The sequence below is a fragment of the Condylostylus longicornis genome, unplaced genomic scaffold, assembly GCF_029603195.1.
Source record: "Condylostylus longicornis isolate FDR11 unplaced genomic scaffold, ASM2960319v2 ptg000130l, whole genome shotgun sequence".
Taxonomy (NCBI): domain Eukaryota; kingdom Metazoa; phylum Arthropoda; class Insecta; order Diptera; family Dolichopodidae; genus Condylostylus; species Condylostylus longicornis.
The window spans coordinates 1,882,548-1,907,645 of NW_026578098.1; the positions used below are offsets into that span (position 1 = coordinate 1,882,548).

Genomic DNA, 25,098 nt, shown 5'->3' on the forward strand with positions numbered 1-25,098 from the left:
CTACCCGAACCCGTTGTCCGAATTGGTCCATTTACAATAGCAGCCGTCGTTGGCACAAAAAAAGCAACTTGTGAAATGTTGGTCGCACTTGCTTTATTCGTTTTTGATCGGATGGACGGACACGTCTAAATCAACGCAGAATTTTACGCTGAGCAAGAATACATACACATATCCATACCGGAGATGACTCCTTCAAGTGGTTACAAACTCCACACCAAAGTTAATATATCTTCATGAAGGTGCAGGGTATAAAAATAACATTCAATTTATTATTGTTTTAGCACAAGAGTTCGTTTGGATTAACATTTTATAAAACGTTAATCAATTACCAGTATAAGATATTGAAATTTAAGATATACAATACGCACAGTTACATGTTTTTCTTTTATTGTTTTGTTTTTGTTACTTTCATTTAAAATAATAATAAAAAATAAAATTTAATACTCGCTCTTTTTACATTGCATACAATAAGGGAGGTTATGTGATGTCAAAAAATTTTGCATATCGAGTTTTTGTTGGAAACGCACTTCTGCTTAGTAGAGAAGCGTACATAAACTATTTTTAGAGAGGTGTCAGTCTGTCGGCCTGTTTGTCTGTATGTACTTTATCTATATATATCTATCAGATATCTATCATAGTAGGGACGTGTAAATAAACTACTTTTAGAGAAATGTCTGTCGAGCTGTGTGTGCACGCGCGAATCTCAAGATCTTCCAAACCGATTTTGATGAAATTTTATATGTGAATTTACTTTGGCTATAAAACGTATTGATCAAGATTTGGGATATATGAGTTCTCGGGAACTTGACCTTTTTGCGGGGCGATCTTAAATTTTTGCGTATATATAAAGGAAAATAATTAACCGATTTCCTTGAAACTTATATATAAAATGGAGATGTTAAGACAATGAATTTTTTGAAAATACCAGAACTCGGAAACCGATCTGAGGGCCTATTTTACATTTTTTATCATATCTACGAAATGGATTGACGTAACTCGTGAACTTTTCAGGGAATTCGATTGCACAAAGCAAAATTCTAATAAGAGCCAAATTTACATTTTTCCAATATGATACGGATAAAAATCTTACTAACACCCTTAAAATTGTAAGAAAGTTTTTGAAACGTAATGTCATGATCATAATTAGGTTTTTGTCAATTTTTATTTTGAAATTCAAAATTTTAGTTTATTTTAAGCTGAAATTTTTTTGTATTACAATTTCCGATTTTGAATTTTGATTCAGTAAGTCTGAGTTATATAAGTAAAAAAAAAATTTTAAAGGATTGGAAAAAATTATACTTGAAACAGCTTATAAAATGTGCTTTTTTAGTTTTTCTTCCAAAATCTACAGAAGTAACTTTCTAGCACTTTTCCAAAAAAATTTTGAAAAAAAGTGCTTATTAGTTTCAATCGGTCCGTCCGCCGATCCGTCCGTCCGTCCGTTCGTGGGCATGTTTACAAAACTTCTAGACCCTTGAAGATACAAAGTTGAAATTTTATATGTACATAGACCTTTTCTAGAAACTTATTTCTGTAGAAGAAACTTTTTACCTATCTCCCTTCCAGAAGGTATAACCCCACGAAACCCTAAAAATGCCAACTATTTCAACTATTTATTGCAGTGAAACCATAAGCATTTTTCAAATTTTGCAAACGCAGAGAGGCAGTGGCTTGCTTCTCCTATCGCGGCATACTATAGTTAAACTTTAAAAAAACAAAACGGCCGTTCAAATTTACTGTTATTTAAAATCCGTTTTTTCTAAATTTTGGATGTCGTTTTTCTTCTAGACCCCAGATTGTAGGGGCCTGAACTAATAAATAGTTTATCTCGTTGGAAGAAAATTTTTTTTCCATCGCCACCCATTCTCAAGTTATTGTCTCTTGAAATTTGTAAAATTTGAATTTTTAACGCTTTATATTTCCGAAACCGCAAGCTTTTACAAATTTCTATAAACGCAAAATGCTAACGGTAAAATCCATGACATTAAAAAATTAAATTATTTTTCTTAACTCATGCAATTAACCCTCTATCTAGCATTATGTTAATTAATGCAAAATCTAGCATTATGTTAAGCCCTCTTTATATTAATTTTTGCTTTATTTCAAACACTGCATAAATCGTTCATCCCAAATATATGCAATCCTAGAAATAGTTTCGTTTACGAATGAAAACAATTTTAATAGTGAAGTAGGTATACATAGACTGTACTTAAAAGCAGTATTTTCACTTGGTTTTTTGCTAAAAGTTCTACATATTTACATAAAACCAAAAAAATTGGTGAAATTGGTTGATATTGGTGAATTGGTGAAAGGTAATTGACTTATTGACATGTCGAATTTTCAAAGCAAATGCATTTTACCGTTATAATAGAAGAAATAAATATTTAATAAACATTTCACAATTTTGTGCAATGCTTTCGTTAAAAAATATTAAAAAAATTATTTATTTAAAAAAAAAATAACTATTTAAAAAAAAAATAACTATTTAAAAAAACACAATATGGTCATTGCACATAATTTTGTGAAAAACTTTTGTTAAGCTATTAAAAAAATATTTATTTAAAAAAAGATTTAACTATTTGAAAAAAACACAATATGAATCCGTGTTTGGTGATTAAATGAATTTTTTTTTTTTATTCAGTGGCAACATAATTAAAAAATTTATAAAATAGAAGCTTAATAGTAAGTATAAATGCTTTTATATAAAATATACAATTGAGGCTACGTGGCAGTCGATATTAAATAAAAAAACAAAAGTAAAATGATTAAGTCACTTTCTTAAAAGCAACGTTTCGTTAATAGCAATGCGATGTTTGTGAAAAATATAAACATAGATTACGACCACAGCATAAGCAATTCGGTCTCAAATTTACGTCAACAAAAAACCAAACACCTAAAGTAAAAAAATCGTCTCACAAAGGGTTGATTATGCATACAACTACATCAAGAACCACACTAAACTACACAATGTTTTCAAAATTTTTAAAAGAATAGAAACATAGAAAAATACAAGGTGGCATAAAATTTTACCAATATCAAGCATTCAAATGATTTCTATCAACTCTTCTCTGTTTAGTCGTTTAGTCGTCAAATTTTGCGGAAATGCTATCTAAACCTGTTGCAGCCGGTTTCGGCAAATAGCAAAACACCTGTTCCACCTCCTCCAAATCCGTCGAAACCAGTTCCCACGGTAATACCATCACAAAAAATAGCTCATATCCGCCCACGAAAGTTAGTCGAATCAGTGTTGAACATGACATACATATATATCACCCACAAAATACTTGGGTTGCTCGTTCGGCATTTTGTTGGTGCTCATTATTATCTGAAAGGAAAATGGTTTGGGTCATTCAGCAGGGCGAAGGACTCATCATTTCTAGGAGGACAATTTGGGCAAGTCCAACAAACAATTCCACTTTTCACCTACTTAAACATGCTGTGTACAATATTAGCACATTTCATATGATAAGTTCCTTTACAAGGTCGACTTAACTTTTCGACTTTTTATAAAAAAGTCAAATTAAAAAATATATTTTTTAAGTGCTTCATTGTAAGTAGTCTGTTAGTTTTCGGTGTTACTAAATAATTTTGTTGTTTATACTTATTCAAATTAAATTTATTTTTATTACTTTTTTCCACATCTACAAACATTTTTCCCAATTATAGTAAATCTTTCAGTTTCGTAGTGACCTAGAATTATAAAGAAAAAACTACGGCAGGCTAGTCACCTACCTAGTTAAAACTCTATAACGCAATGAATTTTTTTCCTAAAAAATAACGTATGTTTATTGAAAAATTGATAAAAATTAAGTTTACGGTGAAGTTTTTTCAATAAACATACCTACGTTATTTTTTTTTTCCTAAAAAAAATAACGTATGTTTATTGAAAAATTGATAAAAATTAAGTTTATTCACCGATTCGAATTTTTTAATTTTACTTATTTTAAATATTTTAAATATTAAGGTCAAGTTACTCATAAGAGTAAATCTACTATTTAATCTACCATAAAACAGAAGAGCACTTATACATCAGAACTTTAAAAAAAATTAAAAAAAAACCAGAATCAGCTGATTGTGGCAAAACTTTCAAAAATTTATTTACTGCTATGTTATTTTTAAAAATCTGACAGAAAATATGAAGATAATCGGATTAATTTCTTTTTCTTTCATCACGTTTTATCTGATGCCAAAAATCAGATTTATCTTTCATTTTTGTATTCCAAGTACTTGAATCTGTCAAACAATTCTATAGAAACTTCACGGATAAGTCTGACCTATAATTAGACACATGACTGCCATGTTTCATGAATCTAACTTTATCCAAATATTTCAAATTTTCTCTGGATAGCACGGCTGTTACCAGAACTTGTTAAGCCATTAAAACAAAACTTCAGGCATACATCTGACCTGAAATAGCACACACGACTCCATGTTTTATGAATCTCACTTTATTGTTTTTCCAAATTTTTACAATTTGCTTTTAGAAGTGTATGACAGTTACCCGAATCCATTGGGTTTAATTAAAATAGCAGCCGTCCTTGGGAGAAAAGAAAAAACTTGTGAAAGCTTGGTGTCCATTATTTAGTCGAAAATTTTTTCAGTTGAAAAATATAATTTCTAAAAAAAACCAAAAAAAACTTTCTGTACAATATTAATTTGTTGTCAAAACCATGGCTAACCAAATTATGTACATTTCCCTTATTCTGTTAACTTTAAAGCTGCAGTTATATTTTTTTTTTTAGTAGTCAAGTAGTCAAGTTAATTAATTAGTCAGTTGAAGTATCAAATAATTAAACCTCGCGAAAACGCGTCAATATAAGCAGATGAAATCGGTTTGTATAGAATTTTTACAATAGACCATAATATTGCAAATTTGGCATTTTAATTGAAGTCAATCGAATATATGGTTCAATATATACATGTTTGTATTTCTCCACTTTTTTAAAAATGCCTACCTTTTTTGAATGTTTCTACTTCCCACCCAAAAAATCAAACGACAGTCCTAATTAGTATGAAAACTTAGGATTACATATACATATGTACATTATAATTACAATACTAATTTATTAAACATCATACTTATGATTATGTTATGTTAATATGTTGTATTACTTATAATACACATACACGACTATCAGAAAACTTGCTAGAGTATTCCTCCTGTGTGGCCATGGGCCACACAGGAGGAATACTCTAGCCATATTCAACGCATATATTCTAATTCTTTGAATATTTCATCACATTTAATCGCTTTATAATTAATTGATAGATAGATGACATAAATAATTGATAGTGATATTAATTGATAAACTTTATTACTTAATCTAATTGATTGTAATACCAAAAATAAAGAGCAATCAATTGCCTACAAAACAAGCCCCCAATAGTTTACTCGCATGGTTCCGCAGTAATAAGCATTTTTTTTATATATAGCAAATATCTGGTATCTTTTATTCAACAGAGTGCAGCTCAAAATGAGCATTTTTTCAAATCCACCCATACGATTTTTTTGCAGGGAATCGATCAGACTGTCAGACCAAGTTTACATATAAAATTTCAAGAAAGTCTGTTGAATATTTTCCTAAAAGTGTCTGATTTCCGACTTAAGAAATTAAAGATCTAGGTCTGATTCGGATATCATATCTCAAAAGTTAATACACAAAGTAAACTCATACAGAAAATTTCATCAAAATTGGTTCAGCAGAACTTGAAATATACGTGCATACACAGACCAACAGAAATCTTGTTTAAACCCATTTGGGTTTAATTACGGCTGCTATTGAGAAAAGAAACTACTTATGAAAGTTTGGTGTAGATTGCGTTATTCATTTTGAGTTATCATCGGACGGTCGGGCGGGCGGGCATGTCTAAATCAACACAAAATTTTTGGCTGAGCAATATATGTATATGTTCATATCACAGACGAATCCTTCAAATGGTAACAAATTCCCTACCAAAATGAATATACCCTTCACGAAGATGCTTACAAATGCATTTTTAGCTATGGGTGTCTTTTTTACCCTTAATTTTGATTCTTTTTAAATTTTCACGTTACTCATCAAATTAGATAAATCGGAGAGGAATTATCAATTCCTTAGATTTATATTCTTAACATTTAAATGAAACAAGGAAAAATAGAGTTGACCTTGTCAACTCTGTGATACCCGTACGAATTTGTTATCCTATGTGCGAATAAAGATGCCATAACTGACTATGGGACAGACTATGACTTTAAGTTGCCGTATCAATAAAGTTACCGTATTAATTTATACAAAATTTCAGTAAGTACTATGTGTTTTTCAAAATACTGTGTGTGCCAAACTACTATTGAAGTTGTATGGCTGCTACCAGAAAGAGCCAAGAAATTTTAACCAATTTTATCAAGCACATCGGCCCTACTTGTGTGAAATTTCAATACCACAGCTTTTATAGTTTCTAAGATATAGCCAAATAACTCTTGCAGTTGTACGACAGCTGCCAGAAGGTGCCAAGCAGTTTCAACGACTTTTTCAAACACAATGGCCCTACTAATATATTCGTTTGTGTGAAATTTCAATACCATAGCTTTTATAGTTTCTGAGATATAGTCAAATAACTTTTGAAGTTGTATGGCAGGTACCAGAAGGAGACAAGTAATTTCAACAACTTTTATGAGACACATTGGCCCTACTAATATATTCGTTTGTGTGAAATTTAATACCACAGCTTTTATAGTTTCTGAGTTTCAAATAAATTTTGAAGTTGTATGGCAGCTAGCCAAACCAGTACCCCGATCATGTCCAATTAAATAGGATTCTGGCACTTACTACAATAAATCATTTTTGAAAATGTGGTGAACTCACCTTCTGACCTTCGAACATACGTTCGCATGGGTATAAAAAGTGGGTGTCAAGAAACTTTGTAATATTAGTTATATAATACATAAATAAAATTTTATATATTTTTTGTTAAAGTGTTATCAGCCGTTACCAAAACTTACTATGCCAATAACATTTACATATATGTATGTATATTACGCATAATTTTAAAGAACTCAAAAACATGATAAAAAATAACTTTTCTTGTTACAAATTTACAAATATGTATGTACATATACAGCTTTGGTCAATAGCACATGCATTTGTTTGAAAATTTTTTTGTGTGATAAATAAATAAAATATTACTGTGTATGTTTTTAAATTTTAATAAAAAAAATTACTGTTTTATCAGTTTAAGATATAAAAAAAATATTATTTCAAAAAATCATTAATAGATCCAGAACAATGTTTCGCAATGCACTTTATCTGGTCGAACATGATGCATGTTTGTTAAATAGAAACATAAGTCGAATAGGTACAAGACGTAAGACCAGTGTTTGATGAATAGATGAATTATTCGAGAGTCTAAGATGGATTCTTTAAGAGTCCCACAAAAATCCAGGCTGAAATTATTGCAGAACTAGGTTTTGAAATTTTCTCCAGAACCGCACGAAGGCGTTTGAATGAAGTTCGGACCAGATGGTAGATCATTTGATCATCGCCGAAAAGCCCAAGGATTCAATCCCAAGTAGACAGAAAAACAGTTAAGGATTTTGGTGGAAATATTAAAATGTGATGTGCATTTTCATGGCGTAGCACTGGACCAATAGCCCTTATAAATTAGCAAATGGATCAATTTCAAAATTTAGAAATTTTAAATCATGTGGAACCACATCCTTTTGATTTTATGCCAGTTAGGTGGACAATGATCCCAATCACACTGCTCGTTTGGTTCAGAATTGGATTGCCGGAAAAAATATACATTAATGTTTTGAAATAGCCAGCTCAAAGACCGGATCTGAATTGAATAATACTTACATGTGTGGAATGAAGTAAAGGTCAAACTCCAAATTCAAATTTTTCAGAAATTTGATGATTTGTGATCCGCAGTCCAGGATGTTTGGTATTTAATTTTGAATGAAACAATACACAACCTTATTGAAAGCATGCCTCGAAGATTTCAGGTCGTAATTAATAATCGAAGTAACAATATCAAATATTAAAAAGGTAAAACTATAAAATTCAAAAATTTTTCATTTACTAAGAAATTGATTTCTACTTCTAGTGTGGCATTGAAGTGATTGTATCGATTCATATATATCTCTATATGTATAATAATTTCCTTAGTTATTTTAATTTAAAAATATCTGATGTAATCAGCTAATGACATACATATACATACATCTATCAGGCCTCGAAGCTGAAAATATTTTCCATAATTTTATATCGGAAAAAAATACAAAAACAATTCCTAATGTTTTATGTTTTCGAAGTATGCCGATTGAAATATTTTTTTATTTTTTTTTTTTGAAAATTTTTGAGTATTTTTTATAATTCTCATTTTATTTAGTACAATTCTAAATTTAAAAATTAAATTTAATGAAAGTGGTTAATTACTTCCTATATATAATGAGAACATATGTAATTTTTGGCCAACAATTGGTTGGCTTTCTGATTTCTTCCAAAAATTAGAGGATTTTGCGTACTGTCAGACGAATCATATGTATAATTCTATTATTTCATATATAATTCCAAGCTAATCTGTTGAATATTATCTTAAAAAAGAACCAAAAAGTAGAATCGCTTCCTTATAAGGAGAATACTTCCTGAAATCAGAAGTCCCAAAGTTGATCAATCCGTGACATTACCAAAGTAAAGAAGTATAAGTTTTCATCAAAGTCGGTTAAACCAAAATTGAGATTTACGCGTGCACTCACAGACATTTCACTAAAAATAGTTTATTTACGCTTCCCTAACATAGAAGAATCCATTTCCACAGAAAACCCGGCACGCCAAATTTGGTATGCAATGCTGTCGGTAAAAAAAAATTAGACTTTAAAAAAAAAATTATTTGTAGTAATATAAACTTAAGAGTTTTCTATACAAACTTTATATACATTATTGAAATTTATTTACATATGTACGAGTACATATTTTGCTATTCTTTTTGGTAATGAAATATGTGACTAGGTAAAACCAACAACAACAGAAATTTCAACGTACTCCCTGAACAAACATTGGTCTCAACTAAAATATATAGCACGGTAACAAATTTGTATGTTTAAAAGCACACGACTTGTGTACATGAAAATCTTAATGTTCTCATTAACATATTAGTATCTCATTATCGGAGCTGTCATTTGGCTCCGTTTTGAAAATTTATGCCACCGGCTTCTCCTTTTGCATTTTGGCTCCGATTTCACTTTTTCCTCGGTCAAAACCCAAAACTATACGGATAAGTATTATTAAAAAGCTTTTTCAGTTGAAAACTGTAATTTCTAAATAAACAAAAAAAACTTTTTGTACAATCTTAATTTGTTGTCAAAACCGTGGCTCACAAAATTACGTATGTACATTTACCTTCTTCTGATAATTTAAAAGGCGCAGTTATAAGCTACTTTTTAGTAGTCAAGTTAATAAATTAGTCAGTTAAAGTGTCAAATAATTAAACTTGCGGAAACGAAAGTAAGAAAATAAAAGCAGATGAAATCGGTGTGTATAGAATTTTAGAGTTTGGTCTTTTAATTGAAGTCGATCGAATATCTTGTTTCATATATACATGTTTGTATTTCATTTTACTTTTTTTGAAAGAAAATTAAAATTGTATCTCTCTAATTTTTATTTAAATAACACTATATACTCAAAATAGTTTTCCAAAGAAAACCCATATTTTAAATTTTATTAATTAAGAAAAAAATTTCTGACTCTGAAAAATTTAAAATTTTTTTTGGAATTTTTATATTAATTTAACAAACATAATGTTATTTAATTAAAAGAAAATTTAAAAAATTTGATATTGTATTAGAATTAATTTTTACGAAAATATATCTTGAAATATTAAAAAAAGCGCAAACAATTTTTATATTTTTTTCCAGATCAATATGACTAGGGCCTTAACTCTCAAAAAAAATGTAGAAATACATGTCTGCATACAGTACATATATGTATATTAAGTTTCATGTAAGAAGTATTATTGTAAGTTTAAGTTTTTATTGTGATATTTTTTTTAATTTGAATTAATTTTTTTTTTTTTTTAAAGTAATTTTTGTCTGGAGTTTTAATTTTCTTTTTCTTAATTTTTTTTATTTTTAAGTTAAAAATTGTTTTTGAATAAAATATAGAAATTTGCTACTTTTTTTATAATGCTTACTTTTTTTGAATATTTCGGCTTCCCACGTAAAAAATCAAACGACAGTCCTGAACACTTATGTATACATATACATTATAATTATAATAATAATTTATTAAACATCATACATGTGATTATGCTACGTTAATATATTGTATTACTTATAATATACATGACTATCAGAAAACCTGCTAAAGTATTCCTCTTGTGTGGCCATAGCACTTTCGTTAGGAAACCGGTAAATTCAACGCATATATTCTAATTCTTTGTTTGAATATTTCAACACATTTAATCGCTTTATAATTAATTGATAGTGGGACTTTATTACTTAATCTAATTGATTGTAATAGCAAAAATTAAAAGCAATCAATTGTCTGCAAAACAAGCCCACGATAGTTTACTCGTATGGTTCCGCAGTGATAAGCATTTTTTTATAAGCAGCAAATATCTGGTATATTTTTTTTAACAGACTGCAGCCCAAAAAGAGCAATTTTTCAATCCTACCCATAGGATTTTTTTGCGGGGAATCGATCAGACTAATGGTGGTAGTGTCACACCAAGTTTACATATAAAATTTCAAGAAAGTCTTTTCAATATTTTCTTTAAAATGATAAACAGGATAAAATCGGCCGCCTAACATATCCAGGTCCGATGTCCGACATATCTCGAAAGTTAATACACAAAGTAAACTCATACAGAAAATTTCATCAAAATTGGTTCAGCAGAACTTAAAATATACGCGTGCTACACAGACCAACAGGCATCCTGCTAAAATCGGTGTATTAACGCTTCCCTACTGTGGAGAAGTCAGTTCTTACCGAAAACTCGACACCTGAAATTTTTTTCCATCACATAATCTCTTATAAATATATATATATAAATAAAATAAATAAAGAAAGTATATAAAGAAAATAAGAATAATATTTATTGAATTTACATTAGGGATTCTTCGGCTTTTAAAAAAATAATGGTAAGATATTTATAAAAAGAAAAAAATGTGGATAGGTATACCTAGGTTTACCTTTTGAAAGCTTTGAAGGTTAAATAGATATTTTTTAAATGTTAAAAAATATACAAGTATGTGACACTATGGTAACAACAAAAGAAAATTTTTTATCATATTCAACATAAGTATAATTGTGTAGACAAATATAACATATTTTCCACTTTATAATAATTGTGTTTTATATTTTATAAATACATTAAGTAATAAAATTAATATTATAATTACAAAACAACTGATCCTAAAAAAATTCTTCCAATCTGGAAAAAAACGCGGTCCATACATCGAGTTATACAATTTATTTACTCTTTTACTCTTTTCCCAAAAAAACTTTTTTGTACTCGTTTTTTGAAGAACACACTCCGTGACTTCAATAATGCGCTTACGACGTTAATTTTACAAAGTATCAAATTCCAAAATGTTTAATAAAAGCGTAGTGTTTTATACGTCGAGCACGCTTTTCTTATACCTTTTCATATAAATGTTGCCATAAATAACAAATTAAATAAATTAGCATTTATTTTCAGCAATAAAGTGCTAGTTATTAAGTTTTTTTTCCTAAAATGCAGCATAAAAATGCAATGTTTTTAATGACTTGGTAATGTTTGTTAAAAATTAACATTTGCACAGAACTTTAAATTGAACTTTTTAAACAAACGTCAAAGTATGCAATAATATTGTAAAAATTGTATTCCAAAATATACGAAAAGCTTTAGTAGTTTTTTTTCCAATGTAAAGGTATTGAAAGCCCTGAGACGGTACTACAACCGTATTAATACCGTACTTAAATCTTTTTCAAAGCACGAAAGTCACGGACTTTTTCACACTATTTTGACAACAGAAAGCAACTCCTTAATTTATTTCAGCTCTTTGTTAAAAAAAAGGTTGTAATTTGTAGTCAAAGACCGAACAGAAGTTTTCAAGAGGAAAAAGAACATTGAATGATTTTATCATTCGGAACGAATGGTATTGTTGAAAATATGCAATTTTTATTTTTTATTGGTTAATTGTGTAGCAAAGTTTGTGTTTCATTTTTTGCTGGTATGTAATAAAATTTTTGTATTGTTGCATTAATAATACGAGCCGTTTATTTTGAAAGTGGCATAAGTCACTTTTTCAAAAAAATCGAGTTAATGACAACACTAAATACAATTTAACGGTATATCTTCATTTTAAAATATTTTGCACTCAATAAGTTGAGAACTATTGAGATTTCCTCGAGAGAAGTTTTGGTAATTAACGGTATAACAAACATGTTTATTTTGAAAGTGGCGTAAGTAGCTGTACTCGGGAAATTAATTATGGGGTTTAGTGTGAAAGAAATAGAAACACGTTATAAACGTGTGTGATGTATGGTTTTGAACTATTTAAAGTGTTTTTAAAAAAGTTGTGATCATTGGACTTATTTTTATAAGTGCAGTTTTGTAAATCATATTTTAGTGACAACTAATATAGTACACATAATTAGCATTAATCTATTAAAATTACTTTTATATGATGTTATCGGACAACGAATCAGGTAAAACATACATAAAAATTTGAAAATATACCGAGGACTTAACCACTCCTATTGATGACGAAAATTAAATTGAGCTGATAAATTTTCTTATAAATTACTTATACTTACATAATATGTTTCTAAATGAACTAATTAATTTTGTATTTAATGAATATTAAAATAAATAATACTCAAATCAAACCTTTACATTAAATATGTTGATGGTATGAATTATTATTATATATGTAATTTATTCAACAATTTTAGTAAGTCACTGCCCTTTCAAAACATCGCTTCAGTAAAATACGTCGGACAAAATCAATATAAGTCAGTAATTTTTCTAAACTATTTATTTTGAAAGTGGCTCAACTCACTTTACCGTAATGAAAAGTGGTGATTTTTTTAAGTGTTTAAATACGAAATTATTTACACTGAGAAAAATATCATAATCATGAGATAAATAATACAAGTAAATCATCTCCATATTTTAAACGTGTAGCATCCATATTTTTAAACGTGTTAAAATGCAAATCCTTAAATATCTCGACTTAAAAACAAAGTGACTTATGCCACTTTCAAAATAAACGGCTCATATTTCGATTTTAATAAAAATATTATAAAATATAAATATATAATGCAGAAAACGACAACAAATAAAAGAAAGTGTGTTTTCAATGGAAAATTAGAAAAAATAATGAAAATGTTTAAAAAAAATATTTCTAACGGAATCGTTAGAATTGAAACCTTTACCTTTATGAAAAATGACATTATTAAAGTACCTACCTTTATTCGAAATGAGAATTTTTTGTCATTTCGAATAAAAGCAAATACTCTTAATTAAATTGTAAAATTAAAAATTTAAAAATTCAACTATTTAAATGTAACTACAAATGTAGGTGTAACAGTTAAATATTTACACCTACCTTATTTACAAATTTTATTAACACAAAAATGACTGGTCACTAGAAAAAGTTAAAATCGTTTAACTTGTAGGTAGACCTGATTTAATTTAACAATTGATTTCTGAGAGAGATAAAAAATTGTAAGTTTAGTTGAAACTTCTAAAAATTTGAAAACATTTTGCAATTTGAATGTGAATAAGCAGAAATTGGTATCTGTTCATAAACTGGTGGTAGTTTACCATACTGTCAATCATCAGCACAGCTTTTATCTAGTGATTATACATCAAATATTTTAGAAATTTGGTTTTCTGAGTCAAAAATTGCTAAATGTCTTTCATGTGGTAAAACAAAAATTACAGATGTTATTACTAATGTTCAATCTTCATTAGTAATTACAAAACTTAAGAAAGAGTTTCAAGATAGAAAAATATGTTTTATTAGAGTAAGTACAGATTGAAGTAATCCTGGGACAACTAAAATGTTCCCGATTTTAATATCTTATTTCTCGAAAAGTTGTGGAGTAACAAGGATATAAAATCCTACTTAATATAAAATCCGCTACAAATAAAACTTCAGAAACTATCACAATTTATTAATAGAAACTTTAACAGAGTTTAACCTTCTTAACAAGCTTTTGCATTTGATGGAGAAAACTGTTTGGACTTAGGGTGCGAAAAGGTTCAAATGATGTTTTCGCTCTGTTAAAAGAAAATTGTTTATTAAAAAAGTTGATGAATGTCTAGCGCACATTTTAAATAACATAGATTAATTTTGCATGGTATGTACCGATTTATTTCCAACTGACGTTGAAGGTATTATTTTGAAAATTTTAATTTTTTTTCAACCTATGCCGTAAGAACTATTAGAGCTTGTTGGAAGCGGATTTTAAACCCTTACTAAGTTCATCAAGAACACGTTGGTTTTTATTATTTCAAGCTATCGAGCGAAACATAAAAATGTACGAACTACTGAAATCGTTTAATCAGTTGATTTTTTTTGAAAATCCACTTAGTGAAGCTTTGTTGCCCTTCCTTCATTAATTGACTATGTTTTTCCATTCAAACATTGAAAAGCTCGAAAGAGAATACTTATAATTTAATTGTAGGAATTTTATCTACTTATTCTAGAAGTGTTGAAATTGAAACAGATTTACAAACAAAAATTTCAGTAAACTTCTCCCTTTAGCGTTATACAAGCGTATAACGAATACCAGTTTATTAGTTTCAGAACAAATGAATTTAAATAATTGAGAAACAAATCGAGTTTGATAATTTGCGTATGTAGTGCAAGAAAAATATATCAGCAAAAATAAAAGTATTTTATTCCAAGCAAAATGGAGTTTCTTTTCATACACTTAAAAAAATTTTTATATTTCGGAAAAATATCAACATTTTCAATGAAAAATTTTTTGAATTTTTTAGACTCAAATGAAGTGGCAGATGATGAAGAGTTTTGAAACATACTGGTAAACAAAACGGAAAGTTTTCTTTGGAGAAGTGAAAAGAATTAAAAAAAAGTCTGAGTTTCTAAAAATATGCCAATTTTTTCTTTGTATTCCTGCACACAACAAGTGATGAAAGAACACTTAGCCTTTTTTACAGCGGCATAGCACAACTGAATATTAATAATAAATGCCTGCTAGAATTAACGGTTGCCTAAATTCCGTTCCTTTTCAAGTTTTTGATATCAGTTTTCTTCTATAAAATAGGTTTTCGAATTCTGAAGTTTTAGAATTTGCTAGCTTTTTGATACTAATAAAAATTTTTTTCCAACTCCACCTCCTCGTAGGTTTTCACCTCCCAAAAATTGTAAAAGTCGTATTTTGCCAGTGTATATTTCCGAAACTGCAAGTTTTTTGAAATTTCTATGAATGAAAACAAACAATAAATGACGCAATCAACCATTGAATTCGAGCTGAAATATCTCACTTGGAAAATTGCTACTTTACAAACCATTAGTTTGAAGCAACTTTATTAATTTGGTTAGCTACTTTTAATAAGAAATCTTTTAAATTTCTAAATAATTAATTTTGTTCAGAAAAACAAATATCTGTGTGAGTGTCTACACATTCTATGATAAAATGTGTATAGATATATTAACGCAATCAGTACTGTTAATAATAAAAAGAAACACAGTGCCCTTTTGAAAAAAATGTAGAAAATCAAATCATATGAACTGAATAAAACGATTTCAAGATTTTAAAAATTTTTAAATCTTTTATTAACTTTTGAATTATGTATATATGTATAATAAATATAACATAACCGACCGTATTGTGTACATAATAGGTAGGTTATGTGATGGCAACAAATTTTGCATATCGAGTCTTCGGTGGGAATGCACTTCTCCATGGTAGGGAAATGTAAATAAACTACTTTTAGCAACCTGTCGGTCTGTGTGTGCACGCGTGTATCTCAAGTTTGGCTGAACCGATTTTAGTAAAATTTTGTATGTAGATTTATTTCGACCATGGTACGAATTGATCAACTTTTGGGTTATATCAGGCCTCGGAAACTGCACTTTTTATCGGGCCTGTTTTACATTTTTGACAAGTTTGAAGAAAATATTCAATCGATTTACTTGAAATTTAATACATAGGCTTCGTTCGAACATCCGCGAGCTCCTAACTTTTGGAAGAAATCAGGCATCAGCAACTGGACGTTTACAACGGGCCAAATATACATTTTTGCGTATATAAAGAGAAATAATCAACCGATTCCATTAAAATTTTATATTTAAATTCTTCGCATTAAAACAATGAATCTATATATTTTTTGGAAAGATCAGGGCTCGAAAACTGATCTGCGGGCCACCATATTTACGGAACGAAATGATGGAATTTCTTGAAATTTGAGTTCTGGTTGTTATCCAAACTAACTGGTGAACATTTCAGGGAATTCGGGTAGCCATATTTACATTTTTCTAGGTATGTTAACTATAAGCTTACTAATGTAATAAAAATTGTCTAACAAAAATATTTGTATTTTTTATAAATATACGCACACATAGAAACGCTTTTTATTAAACTTTTTTAAGGAAAATTTCTATTTTCTATTCTTTTTTTTTTAAAGAATATTTGTTCACGTCAGAAATTATAACTTTAATATTTGCTTTTTGGTAACAGAAAAGTAGCATTTAAAAAGCTGAAAAGTAGAAAAGTGAAATGTTCAAGTTTTTTTCTCGTATAACTATATATTACAACAATCAATAACAATATTAAAAATAATTGTAGCATAAACACGTATAATCGTTTACGCTGCTTGTTAAGCTAAAGCTTATTCAACTTATGAGAATACGAAAATAAAACGGAAATGGATAAGTTGTGCAGAAAATTAGTATAGATTTTATACGATATGAATACGATGTAATATGTGCAGAATTGAGAATACATAATATTTTTTTTTGGTTTTCTTTTTGTCTTTTTCTGCATGTTATTTTTTTCATTTTCTTCTTTTGTGCCATTTCTTCTTGCGTTGGAGATCATACTTAGGCTAGTATTAGTAAGGCAAGTCTGGGTGTATAAGAACTGAATGTTTCGTTTTCAAATCATAAAGTTTTTCGAAATCATTATTAGTATTCGATAGTATTGATTCTAATACCTTTAAGTATTTTGTTTATGGATTGAGCTAGTTTTGCATAATCTATTATAAATTTTCTCTGAAGTTAAAATATGACCAAGAAGTTCAGTCTCCTTTTTCATAAAATTGTATTTATTCATTTGGATTTTTAATCCTTTCTCTCTGAGTTTGTCAATTCGAGTGTGCTAAATCGAATGTAGTGAAATATTGAGCTCTATCTAGTTTATCTAATATAAAGGTTTCATACAATGGAAAATATCAAATTACCAAAAAGAACATGCTGTTATAGGTAAAATATTGTAGAAAGTCTGAAAACAAAAATTAATTTTAAAAAAATTTTGTCGAAATAAATGGAAATAGAATTAAATGAAAGAGATTAGCCTTTTGAAATTAAAGAAATATTTACGATTAAAGAAATTTGGTTTAAAAAATTACGAAATCTTGCACTCAATTATTGAAAAAATTTTATTTAAATCACCTAAATGAAGAATATTTAAGATATTTAATAGAAGATTTAAGAAAAACTGTTCAGATTAATTTTTTTAGGAAGACGTCAATTAAACGCCACTAACTAAGTAATACACGAATTTAAAACTACTATAAATCAACAAATTAATGCAGAGGCACATTACCTAATGATAAAATGTGAGAAGAAGAAATAAATAGAAAAATGTAAAATTTTAAATAATTTAATAAAACTAGGGGCCCCTGTGGTTTGCTTATAAGCAGTATTATCTGTTGTAAAAACAGGATTGTGGCAATCAATTTTAAAATAAGTTTAGAAAAATTTGTACATATTATGGCATACATATGCAGGTATATACTTGTATATGCATAAATATCATATTGGTTTGAATACTAATGATAAATAAAAGTAATGGAAATATTTTTAATTTAATAAATTTTAAGATGTAATATGTGTCACTGTTAATTACATAGATATGATTAAAATTCAAATTAAGAATTAGTTAACAATTAAGAACGAAAAATTTCCTTATAAACAACTTTATCTGTTAAAATATTTCCATCATCGATTTTTCCCTGTCGAACCGTATCTTTGACTTGAATTTTTAAAGAATTGGAGTCTATGGCTCTTGAACATGCTGTGTATAATTGCCCATGCGAAAAGCACGGCTGGGGAGATAGAGGCCATCCTTTTCAAAAGTTTGCCCTTGGGACTTATTTATAGTCATGGCATATGCAGACGGATGGGGAACTGGTGCCGAACAAAATTAAAAGGAAAGGAAATAGTACCTTTCACGTTAAACTTTAAAACCAAAGTGAATGTGAATTAATAAAAAATCAATGCCTCTTTTCTTTATACAGACCTGGCTTGGCTACTTACTCAATTGAAATTTCGCAAGCACACGAAGAATAATTGCCTTAGTACGTAACATTATTCGTGTTCTTATATCTCTCACAATTTTTAGTTTTATTTTTTTTAATTCCATTCCATGTTAAATACAACAACAAAAAATTATTTTACTCTTACTTAACTCATTTAAAATATTTCGCTTCCTTTTGCTTTTTATTTTTGTTTATGGTAGTAAAGCAAAAAAACAAAAAAAATATTACTACTCTTTTTTTATTCTCTTTCGCTTTTCGCTTTTCATTTTTTGTTTTTGTTTTACAGTATGTATAATCAATTGAGTAATGTATGTACCCAGTATTCTCTTTTGCTATTTTCATTTCTTTGTTTTTGTTATTTATTAGATTATATGTATACCTGTTCATGAACTGGAAAAATCTTGTAAAATATAATATAGATAAGAAATGGAAGAGCAAAATATAATTCGGAAAAGTAATTCTAGGTACAATAGTCTTTTATGAATAGTTTAAAAAAATAGTTAACTTAGGAAGAAATATATAAAAACGCTTCAGTCGGTATAAACCGATTAAATAATATGCTGCACCTTGACTATCTGAGTTTAAAAATTTGTTTTTGAAATATTTAGAAATAACTTAGATTGCTAAATGGCAGTTACTTGAACCTGTCAAACCACTCAATAGAAACTTCACGGATATTATGTCTGACCTATAAATGGACACACGACGCCATGGTTCATGAATCTAGCCATAATATTTTTCCAAATATTTAAAATTATCTCTTGGAGTTGTATGGCAGCTACCCGCACCCGTTGTCTTATTGGTCCATCTACAATAGGAGCCGTCGTTGGCACAAAAGAAAAGACTTGTGCAAGTTTGGTGACGGACGGACATATTTAAATCAACGCAGAATTTTACGCTGAGCGAGGATATATATATATATGTCCATACCGGAGACGACTCTTTCAAGTGGTTACAAACTCCATACCAAAGTGAATATACCCTTCACGAAATGCAGGGTATAAAAGAAGAAAATTCGTATACTTATCGTGGATGGTATATTAGATAAACTACGTAGAGTCCAATATTTAACCAAACGGTTATATATTGGACTCTACGTAGCTGCATGTCTTGAAGTTAATTAATTTAGTTATTAAAAATCTGACCTTTTAAACAAAAATTATACTTGTCGTGGTGTAGAAGCTGAGTAGGATCAAAGATTGTCGGTGCCTGTCCCCAGATAAAATCTGAAACCAAGAGATAATAAACCCCTTTCAAAACCTACCTTTATCATATTTCCCATCATTCTAAACTACCCTGGGTGTTTTGGATTAGGCTGCTATACATAATATGCATTAAGGTGTTATATCTACATCAAATACATAATCTTGATTAAGGTTTTATATGACTCATTTCGATAATCAACTTGACTGGGAGTCCAGTCGCGAATGGATCTCCGTATACCTAGTACCTTCAAATTATCGAGCCTTCTCTAAGTACGGCGAATCTATGTTTAGATGGACACCATTTCTCCGAAACCCATTGGATCAGCAATGGAGAAGTCAGATTTTGTAAAAAAAAACCAAATGAATCTGATACTCATCAAAAACCGGAAAGGAATAAGCAAAATCTGTATACGACTAAAGGATTATTGCGAAAAGCGAGTTCCAACAATAAACCGGAGGCGAGCACTAGACCTATTTTAAGCACAAATCGGAACCCGAAGGTGAAAGATGCACCTCAACCAGGGCCAAATCGACAATCACAATGCTGTGACAAAGTCAGGTCGAGTGAATACAAAGTCATCTTATTATGACTTCGGTAAACCAAGCTCAGGATGACAGAATCTCGGCTGAAAAGCGGAGGAAAGTTGGGGGGTAACTTATGGCAAAATTTCGTCTAGTCATGAAGGATAACCCAGGTTCGTACCCCTCATGTAGAGACCATGGAATACGTGAAGCTAGTCGCATGTGCTGACAAACGATCGATCTTTACACAAAGGTAAAAGTTCATCAGGGCTCAGTAGGAAACAGAAAATACCAGATATGGTTTTCCTATCCAAAATACTAGATTTCTTATCCTATGAGTATGATTTTTTTGCAATAAAACAAAAAGCAAAAAAACAAAATTTATATATTCACATATTGATATTGTATACGTCTTTTCTGTTACTACAGATTCCACTATATTATCTTAAGGTTTTTGTTAGCTTCGGTTTTAGAAATTATTTAAGTTTAAATTTAGCTTCGTGTATATATTAAGTCTTTCTATTATAAGAAAGCTTTTAAAGACTTTTAAAAACTTAATAAAGTTTTTGCATGCAAAGCGGCTGGGATAATACTTTTTGAACAGAAATGAGAGAATATTATGAAATAATCATTTTTTCAATGTTTAAAGTTTTTTAAAGTTTTGTTAAGTAAAATTTAGTGTTTTAAAAACTTTTAAAGTCTTACAGCTGGCGCAACATGTTTTTCTTGGTTATGTCAAAAGATTTTATTTTTGAAAAATTTTTCATCAATAATAACTTTTTTTTCAAAACATTTCAATTAAAATTAAATAAAATAACCAAAATGGGTTCACAAATCAAAAATCAAAATTTTCGGTTTTTGGTATAATACAAAAAATATTTGTTTGGACAATACTTTGAAAATTGAAAATAGAAAAATAAACTGAATTCCTAAGTCTATATAATAGTTTCTGATAAAACGTTATTAACTACATTATTATCGTTAATAGTTAAGTTATTAGGAACTTAATTTTCTTAGTAAAAACACATTCGAAAACAAGTCGATGATAGACTCCAAAATTAGATTAAATCATTGTTTCTGAAAATACGTGAGGGATATGGACAAAATTCAGAAGGTTTGTTACCATTTAACCAACTTTGCACTATTAATTTAATATTCTGTACATCGAATTAGTATCGCTCAAAAGGTCTACCGACTGTAACTTATAGAAAAATAAGTTTAATTTCCTGCAAGAAGAATAAACCTAATATTTAAAAGCTTTTTAATTTTTAAGTTTCTCACCTGTGTTAGATTAGTTTGTGATAATTTTTTTTTGATTTTTTAACTTTTTAAAATGCAACAATATACAATGTATTGTTACTTTTTAAATTATTTAGTTTTTTAAAGTATTTATTTATAATAGTTTACGAAAAACGACTAAATAAAAAAAATTACTTGAAAAAACTCGATCCCATAAATGCTGAAGGCGGATGCTTCTGTCGCCCTCAAACGTGCTAGTTATTTCTAGATATTTCTAAATATTTCCTAATATGCGTTGTAGAAAAATGTAATTGTAAAATCTATAAAATTATAACCTTAACAAGTATAAATTTTAAAATTTGTTGTTCGCGCTACAAAGAATAACATGTTCCAATGATATTTGAACATTGTAATTTAACAAAATTTATATGAAAAAAATTTGTTAAATTCAAACATGTTTTTCAGAATAACATGTTTTTCTATTGTGAATGATTTATTTTTGGGATTATTTCCTCAATCAAAGAAAATTTTGAAAAAAACTTCAAAAAATTTAAATGCATAATTTTTAGTAAATTTTTAGTAAAAAAATAAACAATTTTTAGTAAAAAAATCCATAATTTTTACTAAAACAAACCCAAAAATACTTCAAAATACAAAAAAAAATTTAAATACATAAACAAAATACTAACCAAAACCAACTTACTGCCTAATGAAAACCGCTTACATAGTGTGAATCCAATTTTCTATAACGTGTTAATCGAAGAGCATAAATAGCTTGTTATTCTCTTGTAGTCTGAATAGGGTATAACACTTAAAAAAACACTTAAAATTCTTAGAAGAATGTCCTTCAAAAGGAAGGATATAATCTTAAAGCATTCCCTTTTTAAATGCGATTTTACTTTTATATGTAATTCATTTTTGCAATTTGTAATTCATAATGCTATGGTCTTCTGTCATGATAAATACTCGTATCTACATATTTGCCATATCGAGTAAAACACCATTGAATTCATTTTTGCAATTTGTAACTTATTATTCTAGGGTTTTCTGTCAGAACCTGATAAGTATCTACATTTTTGCCATTTCGGGTAAAACACCATTGAAATTTTTTTGTGTATTTCTGTTTTACTAAAACATTAACTAGTAAAACTTCTACTCAGTTAGGCTCATTTAGGACTGATTGCGGTCTGAAAACGAAGAGGTTCCCAAGGGGTTAGAGTACCGGCAATAGCTAATAAGTCGCAGGGCATAGAGTAACGGCACCAGCCAATCTCTAATAGGTCCTAACCCAAACCAAGGTGAGACACGTCCGCCAAGGGACTTCGGATACCGGGCGCCCTTCAGTTAAATAAATGCCTTGCCACAGTATTAGGCTCTACGTGGTCGACCGTCTCTCCTCATTTCAATTCCTACAGTGTATGGATGAAAAAACAAAATCTTCAGGGAGGTAATCCTTTGAACGCGTCAGAACCGAACATCGAGCAACCTTCGGATTATCGAACTTCAGAACCTTCACGCTCTAAAACATTATCTAATAGGGGGCAACCTTCGAGTTCTCCAATTTTAGGGCCTTCAGGCCTAAACACACTTTATGCTATCGAAAGAGACAGGACGAGTTCTTGTCCGCCTACGAAAGCAAACCAAACTCTTCCGACTCGGAAGACTTGTGCCTAAATGCACTTTCTGTTGGGCAAGGTGAAGATGTACGGGGCGAACTCTTGCCTGACATCGACACAAAATCTGTTTGAACAACTGCAGGTCTTCGATCTGTGTCATCGACTTTGTGATCTCCGGGTCCAAAATTCTTTAAATGGAGCAATGAAGAGGCGTCTCAGACACCTTCTTCGTACGGGGCTGCCTCGCGACAAGATCCTTGAACTTGCTAAATTATCTTCGAAAACTGACCTTGGAAAACAGACTTCACTCCATCCTTTACGGACATTGTTAAGGCTATAAATCTAGCCATAACAGATGAACAATATCCTCAAAAGAAATTGACCGAATTCCAGCTTCAACTGATTGAAGGGTTCGATCATGAATCAAGTAGTCAACTTCCCACTGGATGGCATTTGCCCCTTTTTTCTGGGTAGTCGGAAAAGAGACGGTTGACTTAGGATTAGTTGCGCCGACGCTGAGACATCTACTTAGCTTGGTAGCGTTGTCCCCACTATCAACATTGGGGAAAATACCAAGCTAAAAATCATCAGAGAAGGGGACCTCCCCCGTCCTTTGGTATTTTTTGCTTACCTTCCTCAGGGCATGAAGGACGATAACGACAAGATCGTTCGCAGGCTCAAAATCCAGAATCGAGCACATCGGGATTCTCATCTAAGAATCCTTTCTTGGAAGGACAGAGGGAAAAATTTTCCTAGGTCATCATCCGTTGACCAAAAAACTTCGGAGCTTCTGAAGCTTCAAAAATTTGAGGTGAACTAGCTATTCGCCAACATCACCTTCAGGCGGAAAAAGTAGGAACCTAACCTAAAAACCTATACAACTCCTACGAGAAAACCTTGACGGTTTCTCTTGATGGGATCGAAATTGATCTACCTTTACATGAGTGACCGGCGTCTCAGCTACTTTGTCCGCTAACGCCTCGTCTACATGTAGATCCGAGTTCAATGGCGATAGCAACTCCGGGTTCTTCGTAACCCAAAACCCAAAAGTCGTCCAAAAAGCATGGCCTGGGCGACGGACAGGGAAGTAGAAGGAAAGTCCCGAAACAGCAGGGCTCCTAGATGCCCTAAATAAAAGACAAAATGGCGAGAAATCGCATGAGTACATCGACTATTCGATGTGTTCAGACTAATCTCCATAGATCAAAGGCAGTTATACTCTCGCTTAGTAGTTGCTGGGACATTGGCTTCATCCAAGAACCATGGACTCATAACGGCAAAGTTTCCTTTTCCAAATAACAGGCTTTCCAAATAACAAACATTATAGGTACATTTATAATCTGAATGTACAGAGATCTAGGGCTGTATCTAAATGCAGAGAGACCTATGGTCCGAAACGGTCTGAATGTGTTTTGCATAAACGAGCATATTTCACGAGACATCACGGCGGTCTCACTAACATTGGGTCTTCCCGTTGATGAAAACATAAACATAAATTTGGCTTCGGCCTATTTTGTCGGGGACATTGAGGGGGCAGTAAAAACCCCTTGGGTTGATGCGCTCGTTAATCACTGTAGGGTGGGTCGAACGAAGTTCATAATCGGATGCGACGCCAACGCCCATCACACGGCTTTGGGAAGCTCCAACACAAACGCCCGAGGAGAACAACTTCTCGAATTCATTCAGCAATACAGCATGGACGTGGCAAATGTGGGTTGCGAACGCATTTTCATAAATGCCATTCGACGGGAGGTACTTGATCTCAACTTGCTAAGTAGGGGGATAATTAACATTGTCTCCAGCTGGCATGTTTCAAGAGAGCTTTCCCTCTCGGACCATGTGTATATTAGGTTTATATTAGAGAAATATATCTGATATGAGAAAAAAGAACAATCAAAAAACAGAAAAAAATATACCGACCATTGCCAAAATCAAAAATATCAACACACTGCGTAGGAACGTGGCATATTTAAGATTGTAAATGTACGAGTATAAGTACATTTTAAACAAGAACAACGCGCCACGCGTCCAATCATTTGGAT

At 30.2% G+C, this 25,098-nt stretch overlaps 1 protein-coding gene across 11 annotated transcripts in view; it reads right to left on the reverse strand.

Annotated features, from left to right (window-relative positions):
• LOC129614936 (uncharacterized) overlaps window positions 1-25,098 on the reverse strand; it is a 58,448-nt gene that overhangs the window by 20,815 nt on the left and 12,535 nt on the right. The gene's annotated exons all lie outside the window — the stretch shown is intronic.